Genomic DNA, 12489 nt, shown 5'->3' with positions numbered 1-12489 from the left:
TTTCTAACTCTGCCATCTGAGCCTGCCGAACCGGCCCTGCTGCCGTCTTCAGAGGGGTCCGAACCTGCTACAACGCCCTTGGAGGGGTCTGAACCGGCCCTGCTGCCGTCCCTGGAGGGGTCCATACCGGTCCTGCTGACGCCCCGAGAGGGGTCCGAGCCTGCTACAATGCCCCGAGAGGGGTCCGAGCCTGCTTCATCGCCCTGAGAGGGGTCCGAGCCTGCTACAACGCCCCGAGAGGGGTCCGAGCCTGCTTCATCGCCCCGAGAGGGGTCCGAGCCTGCTACAACGCCCCGAGAGGGGTCCGAGCCTGCTACAATGCCCCGAGAGGGGTCCGAGCCTGCTTCATCGCCCCGAGAGGGGTCCGAGCCTGCTTCATCGCCCCGAGAGGGGTCCGAGCCTGCTACAATGCCCCGAGAGGGGTCCGAGCCTGCTACAATGCCCCGAGAGGGGTCCGAGCCTGCTTCATCGCCCCGAGAGGGGTCCGAGCCTGCTACAACGCCCCGAGAGGGGTCCGAGTCTGCTACAATGCCCCGAGAGGGGTCCGAGCCTGCTTCATCGCCCCGAGAGGGGTTCGAGCCTGCTTCATCGCCCCGAGAGGGGTCCGAGCCTGCTACAACGCCCCGAGAGGGGTCCAAGCCTGCTACAATGCCCCGAGAGGGGTCCGAGCCTGCTTCATCACCCCGAGAGGGGTCCGAGCCTGCTACAACGCCCCGAGAGGGGTCCGAGCCTGCTACAATGCCCCGAGAGGGGTCCGAGCCTGCTTCATCGCCCCGAGAGGGGTCCGAGCCTGCTACACCGCCCCGAGAGGGGTCCGAGCCTGCTACAATTGCCCGAGTAGGATCCGAGCCTGCTGTACTGGCCCAGCTGCCGCCCCTGGAGGGGCCTGTACCGGTCTTAATGCCGACCTTGGAAGGGTCCGGACCGGTCCTACTATCGCCTCAAGAAGGGTTACGGACTATTTCTCTGCCCCAGGTGGGGTTTGTGTTCCCCTTGTCACCCCAGGAGGGGTTATGGAAATCTGCACCGCCTCTGCTACCCCAGGAGGGGTCTAACCCTGCCGCCTTGTCCCAGGAGGGGTTATGGACTGCCTTATTGCCTCGGAGAGGAGTTGAACCTGCCGCATCACCCCCGGAGTGGTCTCCCGTTATTCTTGATTACCTCCTGCACAGATGGGATCCAGGAGGAGGGGGAGGCCTTGAGGGGGGGGTACTGTTACGGCGGTGGCTGCTGTGCTACCGCCTCACCACCAGGGGTCCCTCTAGGGCTGGCTTTCCTGACAGGCCCAGTCCATCTCCTATGTCCACTCTATGCTCTGGGTGTGCCCTCTTAACCCTGCCTGACAGTTGCCTCGGTGCTTCGGCATCGAGCTCACCTGGGCTCCCTGCTCTAGCCTGCCTTGCGTGGCCTTCGGGCCTATCCTTGCCTTGCCTTGCCTTGCGTGGCCTTCGGGCCTATCCTTGCCTTGCCTTGCCTTGCGTGGCCTTCGGGCCTATCCTTGCCTTGCCTTGCCTTGCCTTGCGTGGCCTTCGGGCCTATCCTTGCCTTGCCTTGCCTTGCGTGGCCTTCGGGCCTATCCTTGCCTTGCCTTGCCTTGCGTGGCCTTCGGGCCTATCCTTGCCTTGCCTTGCCTTGCGCGGCCTTCGGGCCTATCCTTGCCTTGCCTTGTGCGGCCTTTTGGCCTTCTTCCGTGTGTGTGTGTGTGGCCTACGGGCCTTCTGACCTGCCTTGCCCCGTCTATGGTGTGTGGCCTACGGGCCTTCCGTGTGTGTGTGTGTGGCCTACGGGCCTTCTGACCTGCCTTGCCCCGTCTATGGTGTGTGGCCTACGGGCCTTCCGTGTGTGTGTGTGTGGCCTACGGGCCTTCTGACCTGCCTTGCCCCGTCTATGGTGTGTGGCCTACGGGCCTTCCGTGTGTGTGTGTGTGGCCTACGGGCCTTCTGACCTGCCTTGCCCCGTCTATGGTGTGTGGCCTACGGGCCTTCCGTGTGTGTGTGTGTGGCCTACGGGCCTTCTGACCTGCCTTGCCCCGTCTATGGTGTGTGGCCTACGGGCCTTCCGTGTGTGTGTGTGTGGCCTACGGGCCTTCTGACCTGCCTTGCCCCGTCTATGGTGTGTGGCCTACGGGCCTTCCGTGTGTGTGTGTATGGCCTACGGGCCTTCTGACCTGCCTTGCCCCGCTATTGGTGTGTGGCCTACGGGCCTTCCGTGTGTGTGTGTGTGTGGCCTACGGGCCTTCTGACCTGCCTTGTCCTGCTTACTGTGCCCTGACCCAGCCTGTACTAGACACTGCCACTTGCCGCCTGCCCTGACCCAGCCTGTACCAGACACTGCCACTTGCCGCCTGCCCTGACCCAGCCTGAACCCAGACTCTGATTATTGCTGCCTGCCCTGACCCAGCCTGGTACCTGACTCTGTTTCGAGCCTCCTGTCTCTCTCCACCTGGAGCCACCCTGCTGGGTGGTGTGCACGACTCCTGTCCGGAGCCCAAGCGTAACAATGATACTGTGTGTGTCTCCTTGTTACAGGTCTAATTCTACCAGAGCCCACTGTGATCCTGTTTTTTAATGATTTACTTGATGAACTGATTGAGTGGGAGGGTGTACTTGTTGGTTTCCCATCTGTCAAGAATGGGTGACTGTGGGACACATGTGTTATCCTATCTGAGTCTACTGTATTTCTTTTTCTTGACTCCTGGTTATTCTTTGGTGTTGGGGAATTATTTTCTGAGTAATGCAATATGGGTGTAATCCTTTTAATTGAAGCTAATTGAGCTTTAACCTCAGTCAGCTCCGTTTTCAAAGAAGAGAGCTGTGCACAGATCGGGCAAGCTCCAAGTCTCCAGATGCTTTCCCTCAGAATAAAGGCTCTACAACAGTTGCATTGGATAGTTCTCATATTGGTTAAGTTTGGGATTGGTATGTCCTTAGCTGTTAACTTACTAATTGATCTTGTTGCTAATGCTAATTTAGACAGTCTATAATAGTAATCTAATCCCAGGGGTAGGGTGGGAGGGAAACAAACAGTTGAACCTGGGACAAGCAGGACACTTTCTGGAACCTTATTAGTCCTTTAGCTATTAAAGGACCCCCTCAGCACGTCTGTGCAAATATTAACCAGATTATTAAAGAACAGCTATACAATAATAGAAAAGCAGGTATACTGGATCTTAAAAATAACAGTTTGCAAGCAACAATTACTGTATAATAACAGACCTAGAGAAAGGTATAAAACACAGAAGTTCTACTGCTCAGAGAGCCCAGATGTTAGTGCAGCACAAAGCAATTAGAAGAATAGTGAAAGAAAACAAGCAGGGTTTTTTTTTTTGGGTTTTTTCTTTTTTCCCTCAAGAGCACCACAGAAAAGTAAGAGTCTTTTATCCCCCAGAGAGCACCACAAAAATGTAAAAGAGTCTTATCTGCACAGGAACAGAAGAAGGAACCTTTCTGGGACTGCCTCAAGTAGTCTGCAATGCCCAGCCAGGTACAGCTGGTGACAGGACAGAAACGAGTGACTGAGCTGCTGGCTGCAATATTAGCAGCTCAAGCTCTCGTGGGGATGTCCCAGCAGCGACCACATAGGCCATCCACCCCCCTAATCAATGACACTCCTCCTCATTGCCCACGGACACCCCCCCTTCCCCCTTGTTTGTTTGTCTGTTTACTTTTTTGAATACTGTAATATATTTCAATTTATGAACAAATACTTTTCTTTTTCTTTTTTTGAATAACATTTATTTTGATAAAAAAAAATATTTTAAAAAAGTTGTATTTGTTTCACTTGCTGCTGATTGTCCTGTCTTCGCACGGTGGGGTCTGTATCATAGGAGGAAGCGATCGCCCATGAAGCATTAACATGGTTTACATCTTCCAGAGTCAATGTGCAGCATTTCTTGTAAATTGCCACACAACAGGGTCATTAAAGGAGGCAAGTGGTGGGCACAGACGTGGAAATCCAGAGCAGAGAAAGCTATGCGAACGTAGTTAATGTAAGGACAAAGGAACCGGCCACATGGGTAATGTGGACTGAAAGGGAAAAAAAAAGTGCTTGGATGCTATGCCTGCTCTGCTGGTGCGGTTGATCCACAGTATGGACTCTATGGAAGGGCTACTGGGACACACGGCGGCCAACTTAGCGGAGTTGGTGCATGGCCAGGGGCAGATGATTGAGCTGCTCTCGGCTATGTCTGGAGCTCAATCGCTGATGGCCATAGCTCAGCAGCAACCAAGCTGGCCACTTTCCTCCCCCAACGGTGATGCTCCTCCTGGTCCCCCCAGGGACACAACCCCCCTCCCACCCTTCATCCCAACCTCTCCTTTCATGTAAATATTTTTTTATTTCAGTTTTCAATTCTTTTTGTTATAAACATCAGAGTTTATTTTATATTTTTATTTTATCAACAAAAATATTTTTTTCTTTTGTAATAAATATTTTTATTTTTGGTTACTTAGTTGGTGTTTGCCGTGTTGAATCCTGGACTCTGCTGGACATCTATGCCAGCCCATTGTTCGAGGTGCTACTGTGCATGGGACAATAATACCAGGGAGAGGGAAGAGATAGTGGGAGAGGGAAGGAGATGATGCCTGGGATAGGGGGCGATAAGGGAGGAAAGAAGATAATGATAATAGGGGAGAAGCACAATTACGATGCTGGGTGAAGAAGGAAGGGAAAAGATAATGATGCCAAGGGGTGGATGGAGAGGAAAGGAAAGGGAGGAGAAAGTGATGATGGTGGGGGTGGGTTTCTGCCACAACGTAGCAGCCCCTGTTCCAGGAGTGTCACAATATTAAAAAGCTTGGTGACGGTGCTTTAGAGTGCTGAGAGGTGACTTTCAACCATTTCATATTCATAATAAGGCAAAAACCGACAAATGTAAAAACATAACAATATAAAAAAAGATTGAACCAGCCGAGATGTGTGTTATGGATACAGGGCTTAAAAAGGTGTTTTTCTTTTTTTGATTCATTGCGATGGAGAAGGTACAGAGAAGGGATACCAGAATGATAAGGGGAATGGAACAGCTCCCCTATGAGGAAAGACTAAAGAGGTTAGTGTTGCGGTCCCGGTCGCTAAGCTAGCGACCGGGTCCTTACCTGGTTTCCTGCCCCTTCGCCGTGCTGGGAGCCGCGAACGCCGAGGCCTGCCTGGCCGCATGGCAGCGGCGTCTCCACAAGGGAGACGCCGCCGAGGCCTGATTCTGGCTCCTCCCCCACTAGGGAACGCGTGCGCGAAGGCCGGGGTTTTGAAGGTCCAGCACCCGGAAGTGCTGAACCGCCCTCGGACTGACGTCAGACGCTGGCAGGATACTTAAGCCGGCGTCTGCCTCCTCTGCCTTGCCTTGCAACGAGGTCGCTCCTTCGTAGAGTGCTAGTTGCTGATCCTGACTTACTCCTGATCCTGCTGATCCTGACTTGCTCCTGTTCCTGCTGGTCCTGATCCATTCCAGTTCCTTCTGTTCCTGCTCCTTCGGCTTGACTCTTCGGCTCCTGACCTCGGCTTTCTTTGACTCCCCTTGCCTGCAGCCTGCCTCGACTATTGGTCCGTCCTTACGTCTCTCCGCTGCCACGCTCCTAAGTCCCAGCGGCCCAGATCCCTACGGGCTTCTCCTGGGGGGGGTCTCGGGTCTCCAGGGTGAAGCTCCACCTCGTCCGCACCAGCTGTGTTCCTCCTCCCGGCCTCTGTACCATCGTCGGAGCCCTCGCTCCACCAGGCCAGCCCAAGGGTCCACCACCAGTCTCAAACCGCAACAGTTAGGACTTTTCAGCTTGGAGAAGAGACGGCTGAGGGGGGATATAATAGAGGTGTTTAAAATCATGAGAGGTCTAGAACGGGTAGATGTGAATCAGTTATTTACTCTTTCAGATAATAGAAGGACTAGGGGGCACTCCATGAAGTTAACATGGGGCACATTTAAAACTAATCGGAGAAAGTTCTTTTTTACTCAACACACAATTAAACTCTGGAATTTGTTGCCAGAGGATGTGGTTAGTGCAGTTAGTATAGCTGTGTTTAAAAAAGGATTGGATAAGTTCTTGGAGGAGAAGTCCATTACCTGCTATTAAGTTCACTTAGAGAATAGCCACTGCCATTAGCAATGGTAACATGGAATAGACTTAGTTTTTGGGTACTTGCCAGGTTCTTATGGCCTGGCAAGTACCCAAGTTGCCAGGTTCTTATGGCCTGGATTGGCCACTGTTGGAAACAGGATGCTGGGCTTGATGGACCCTTGGTCTGACCCAGTATGGCATTTTCTTATGTTCTTATTTTCGGGAGTGTTTTTTCCCCATCAGTGTTGGTTTCTGGAATGTCTGACTCATTTTCAGTAGTGTGAAAAAGCAAATAACTAAAAAATAAACCCAACATCGAACCAACATCGAACCAAAAAAATAAACCTGAGCCTCCGAAGGCCTCCCTTATCCACCATCCATCCATCCCACCCAGAAAAATTCCAGGGCCCGGTTTGCCCCTGGCACCCACATACCCAGTGCAGTGTATACACTGGCGAGGCCTAGATCCAGGCCAAAGACTCAACCTTGTGGAGGCCCAGGGTAGGACATGGTACATCGCCACGACCTTGCCCTGAGTCTGCACAAGTTTGACATCTTGGCCTGGGTCTAAACCAGAGCCCAGAAATAAGAGACGTAAATCATTACTTACACACAACAAAAAAGTTTTATTAGGCAAACTGATGAGACTCATGTGTGGTTCCCCAACCTCAAGGCACTGGCTACATCCCAGACAGTGCTGATAAGCTGGCCCATCAGGCCACCCATAGTGGACACTGCCTCTGCGTTCTCCTGACACATTTCTAGTAGTACTAAGTGTACTGAACTCCAGCCCTGGATAACAGACTCGTTGTATTGCTCCTGACGTGCAGCAGGTCGACCACCAAGTCTGCACCCAGCCCATTGAGGCTAATGATGGGCAGCATGCCATCCACCTCTGCTTCCACTTCCTCTGGGGCCACTGTTGTCTCTAATACCTGAGTTTCTGGTACTACTTCCTCCAGTGACAGCGTTAATGGATACTCGAGCTGATTCTCCTCTACAAGCAGGCCTTCTGGGCGGGGAGACTCTTGCATTGGCATCAGAAAAGTGAATTCCAGGGTGGGAGGAGACTGTTTCTCTCCTTCCACATCATCGTCCACTTGTGAGTCTATGTTGTTGACTACTTGATCTGCAGAAAAGGATAGAGAAACACAAGTTGCAACTCATTATTTAGTTCACAGCTGTTAACCACCCAAGCGCCTAAAAGAGAAACATCAAATGCAAACATGGTAGCCATTTCAAAAACCATACCTTCTCTCTGGCCTGTGTCACACCCGTATGGTGTATGTGCCCCATCCACTACTTCAGGGCTAGAGTGCACATGATGAACTCCTCTATGGAGGTCAAAACAAGAGTGCAGGCTGGACCTGCCCAAGTCCTGCAGTAAGATGTCTCGATTTTGGCAGCCTTCTCTTTATCCTCCCTGCATGTGTCATACCAGTGATGTTGGATTTGTTTAATATCTCTTGTCTTGACCACCATGGAGCTGACATCAAGTGCAATTCTTTCCCAAATTCTTTTCTTTGTGGCTGAGGAAGCCTTTGATCTGAAGTTCTTTGTAGTTCTCGCAGACATGCCAGCACAGGGGTTCCTTCTCTGCGTCCGAGAAGCACACATCATGTGCTTGCTTTGGTGACACTTGGCTACCACTGGGGCCTGCCTGCTCTTCTTGCCCTCCAGCCTTCCTCGCCACCTGAGTCAACTTTTGTTTTTCTGCTGGTTTTTTCTGCACTTCTTTCCCAGTGCTATTTCCATTGTCTCCAACATTGGCCATTGCTTGTCAGAATTGTGTATGCAAATAAAAACATAGCATACCTATAAGAAAGGTGTTTGCAAAACATATCATATAGGAATACTTAATATACACTAACTGATGTTACTTACAACAATTCATACTAATCTGACACATATATAACATGAACAGATATGAAAACATACAGTTAATGGAAGGACAAAGGAGCAGGCCACATGCACAGCATGAACAGATGGGAAAACATGCAGTTAATGGAAGGCAAAGGAACAGGTTACATGAATAGTTCAGACAGGCCAAAATTAGTTAATGGAAGGCCAAAAGCACAGGCCACATGGAAATAATGAACCCATAGGATAACATGCAATTAATGGAAGTACAAAGGAACAGGCCACGTGGATAGCATGAACAGATGGGAATACCAACATTTTATGGAAGGATGTCCATAATTTCTGCTTCTTTTTACAGGCCCCTGGTGATGCCCATAGTGTTATGTTATGAGTAAAGTCAATAGTGGACCCTTGGGCCGGCTAAGGTGGACAGCGTCCACAGGAGTTAATAAGCCGGGAGGCGGCACTCAGCTGGAGCGGACTGATGGCGTCTTCACCCTGGAAACCCAAGACCCCCCCAGGAGGAGCCCGTAGGGGTCCGAGTCGCTGGGACTTAGGAGAATCGTGAATGAGTCCAAGGTCTGTGGCTGGCTGAAGACAAAGGAGAATCGTGAAGAAGACCAAGGTTCGAGGCTGGCAGAAGACAAAGGAGAATCGTGAAGAAGACCAAGGTTCGAGGCTGGCAGAAGACAAAGGAGAATCGTGAAGAAGACCAAGGTTCGTGGCTGGCTGAAGACAAAGGAGAATCGTGAAGAAGACCAAGGTTCGTGGCTGGCTGAAGACAAAGGAGAATCGTGAAGAAGACCAAGGTTCGTGGCTGGCTGAAGACAAAGGAGAATCGTGAAGAAGACCAAGGTTCGTGGCTGGCTGAAGACAAGGAGAATCAGGAACCGGAGCTGGAGTCAGGATATGTAGACAGCAAGTAGAGCCCAGAGCTGGAGCCAAGGCACAGCAGGACCAAACAGAACCTGACCTGGAAGCAAGGCACGGCTGGGACAAGCTGGAACCGGAGCTGGAAGCAAGGCACGGCTGGAACAAGCAGGAACCAGGGCTGGAAGCAAGGCACGGCTGGAACAAGCTGGAACCGGAGCTGGAAGCAAGGCACGGCTGGAACAAGCAGGAACCAGGGCTGGAAGCAAGGCACGGCTGGAACAAGCAGAAACCAAGGCTGAAAGCAACGCTGGGAAGCAACTAAGCACACAGTAGAGTGACCTCGTTGCAAAGGCAAAGCAAGGAAGTCAGACGCTGGTTTAAATAGCCGGCCAGCATCTGATGTCAGGAACGGGGCGGTTCAGCACTTCCGGGTGCTGGACCTTTAAGAGCCCCCTGCTCACGCACGCGCGTTGCCTGGCAGTGGGAGAAGTCTGAGTCGTCCCTCGGCAGCGTCTCCACGTGGAGAGAGACGCTGCCATGCGGCCCTGCAGGCCCCAGGAGCAACGGAACGCGGCGAGACCGGGAGAGGCAGCAGAAAGGTAAGGACCCGGTCGCTAGCCTAGCGACCGGGACCGCAACAGTACCCCCCCTTTTACGCCCCCTCTTCAGAGGACTAGGCCTGTCAGGATGGTCCAGATGATATTGCTGTAGGAGAGTCTTGTCCAAGATGTTGCGGGCAGGCTCCCACGTATTGTCTTCGTCTCCACAACCTTCCCAGGCCAGCAAATACTCCCAACGTCTGTTGGCGAAACGAGCATCCAGGACCTCTCGTACCTGAAACGTAGGATCCCCATCCGTGGTGGTGGAAGCGTCGTCAAGAGGCCTGGGGTGGAATCTGGAAAGAATTACTGGTTTTAAGAGAGAGACGTGAAAGACATCATGAATGCGTAAAGTGGTTGGGAGTCGTAGACGGTAAGAGACCAACCCTACTCTTTCTGCTACGCGGAAGGGACCACAGAACTTGGGAGAGAGTTTCTTGGAAGGTTGCCTCAAATGAATGTTCTTTGTACTAAGCCACACTCGATCGCCTGGGAGGAAGGTGAATGCAGGTTTTCGGTGTCGATCATAGTAGCGTTTAGCAGTGCGTGCGACCTTCTGAAGACGGTGTTGAGTTGAGGACCACAATTTACTCAATTGGTCCGCGGACAATTGAGCAGCGGGTGAGGAGGTTGGTACAGGTAGAGGTAACGGTGGTTTGAGCTGTTTACCGTACACAATTTGAAAAGGGGATTTCCCCGTCGCCGTATGTATCTGATTATTATAGGCGAATTCAGCCCAAGGCAAAAGCTCCACCCAATTATCTTGTTTGTGGTTAATGAACGCTCGTAGGAACAACTTTAAAGAACGATTCATGCGTTCAGTTTGCCCATTACTTTGCGGGTGAAAAGCGGAAGAGAAACTCAACTGGATCTTAAATATTTTGCATAAGGCTTTCCAATACCTGGCTGTGAATTGAGGACCTCTGTCTGAAACAATGTCCTGAGGCAGACCATGAATACGGAATACATGGTGTGTGAACAGAGAAGCCAGTTCAGTGGCGGAAGGTAATTTGGGTAAAGGCACAAAGTGAGCCATTTTAGAGAAGCGGTCCACCGTGACCCATACCACAGTCTTGCCTTGCGAAGGCGGGAGTTCCACCATAAAGTCAGTGGCAATATGTGTCCAGGGTTCCGTGGGTATAGGTAACGGTTGTAGTAACCCTCTCGGGGGGCCATTAAGCGGTTTCTGCAGAGCGCAAGTGGGGCAAGAACTCACGTAAAGGGAAACATCACGTCGAAGACCTGGCCACCAATAGAAACGATTTATAAGATCCAAAGTTCTTAGTCTACCAGCGTGCCCCCCGGTCAAGGAGTCGTGGCCCCAAGACAGGACTTCCCTCCGAAGCCTTTTAGGAACCGTAGTCTTACTTGAGGAACAAATGGAAGTAGTAGTTAGTTGAACACAGGCAGGATCCAGGATGGTTCGTGGAGAGTCGTCCTCTTCCTCCGGCTGACAGGTACGAGATAGAGCATCGGCTCGAATGTTCTTCTCCGCTGGTCGAAACTTGAGGATGAAATTGAAACGACTGAAGAAGAGTGACCATCTTGCTTGCCGCGAGTTTAGTCGTTGAACTCGGGCCAAGTACAATAAATTTTTGTGGTCAGTGTACACTGTCACCGGATGATTAGCCCCCTCCAGCCATTGCCTCCACTCCTCGAAGGCTAACTTAATGGCTAGGAGTTCCTTGTCTCCGATGCCATAGTTACATTCAGCAGGCGAAAACTTTTTAGAGAAGTAAGAACATGGCATCAATTTGCCCGAAGTATCGTGTTGACTGAGCACCGCTCCAACAGCCAGATTCGAGGCATCGACCTCCAAGATGAAGGGTCGTTGTGGATCTGGGTGTCGTAGGCAGGAAGCGGCTAGGAATGCTTGTTTTAAGTCTTCAAAGGCAGCCGAGGCGGTAGTGGACCAATCGTGAGCGTTAACCCCTTTGCGAGTAAGCGCCGTGAGAGGAGCTACCTTCTGGGAGTAATGTGGTATAAAATGCCTGTAAAAATTGGCGAATCCAAGGAATCGCTGTAGCGCCTTCAGGCCAGACGGGCGAGGCCAATTGACAATGGCCGCCACCTTCTCTGGGTCCATCTGGAAACCGGACGAGGAAACAATATATCCCAAGAACGGAAGCGACTCGCACTCAAACTGACATTTTTCAAATTTAGCGTATAGATGATTGTCCCTTAGAGCCTGTAAGACTTGTTTGACGTGTTGGCGATGGGAAGAAAGATCTTGGGAATAGATCAGGACGTCATCAAGGTACACTATGACGAAGGAATGAAGCATCTCCCGGAGTACCTCATTCATCAGATTCTGGAAGACAGCAGGGGCATTACATAAGCCGAAAGGCATTACTAAGTATTCGTAATGTCCATCTCGCGTGTTGAACGCTGTCTTCCACTCGTCACCGGGACGAATACGAACCAAATTGTATGCTCCACGTAAATCCAATTTTGTAAAGATCTTGGCCCTCTGAAGTCTATCGAGCAGTTCTGGGATCAGAGGCAAGGGATAGCGATCTTTCTTAGTGATGGAGTTCAGACCTCGATAGTCTATGCACGGCCGGAGGGAGCCATCTTTTTTGGACACAAAAAAGAATCCTGCTCCTGCAGGGGAGTGCGAAGGACGAATGAACCCTTTGGCAAGATTCTCCGTAATGTAGTCTGACATTGCATGGGTTTCTGGCAGAGAAAGAGGGTATACCCTACCCCGCGGAGGAGTGGAACCAGGTAGTAAATCAATGGCACAGTCGAAGGGCCGATGGCATGGAAGCAGTTCAGCCTTTTGTTTGGAGAACACGTCAGCGTAATTCTGGTACGGCAAAGGAAGGTCCAGGGCAGAGTGAGAGAGTAATATCTCCGGTCTAGGAACGGGATCCAGGCAATTCTGGAAACAGGAAGGACTCCATTGCGCAATTTGGAGAGAGTCCCAATGGATCACCGGAGCATGTTGTTGCAACCAAGGGAGTCCCAGGACCACAGGGTGCACCGATTTATCAAGTAGCAAAAAGGAGATTGTCTCAGTGTGAAGCACTCCCGTCCGTAAAGTGAGAGGCATCGTAGTTTCAGAAATGGATCCAGGTAGAGGGGTTCCCTGGATAGAGGTAACCCGT

Source organism: Rhinatrema bivittatum, chromosome 7, assembly GCF_901001135.1.
Source record: "Rhinatrema bivittatum chromosome 7, aRhiBiv1.1, whole genome shotgun sequence".
NCBI lineage: Eukaryota > Metazoa > Chordata > Amphibia > Gymnophiona > Rhinatrematidae > Rhinatrema > Rhinatrema bivittatum.
The sequence above is the reverse complement of the archived record's forward strand: the minus strand, read 5'-3'. Positions refer to the sequence as shown.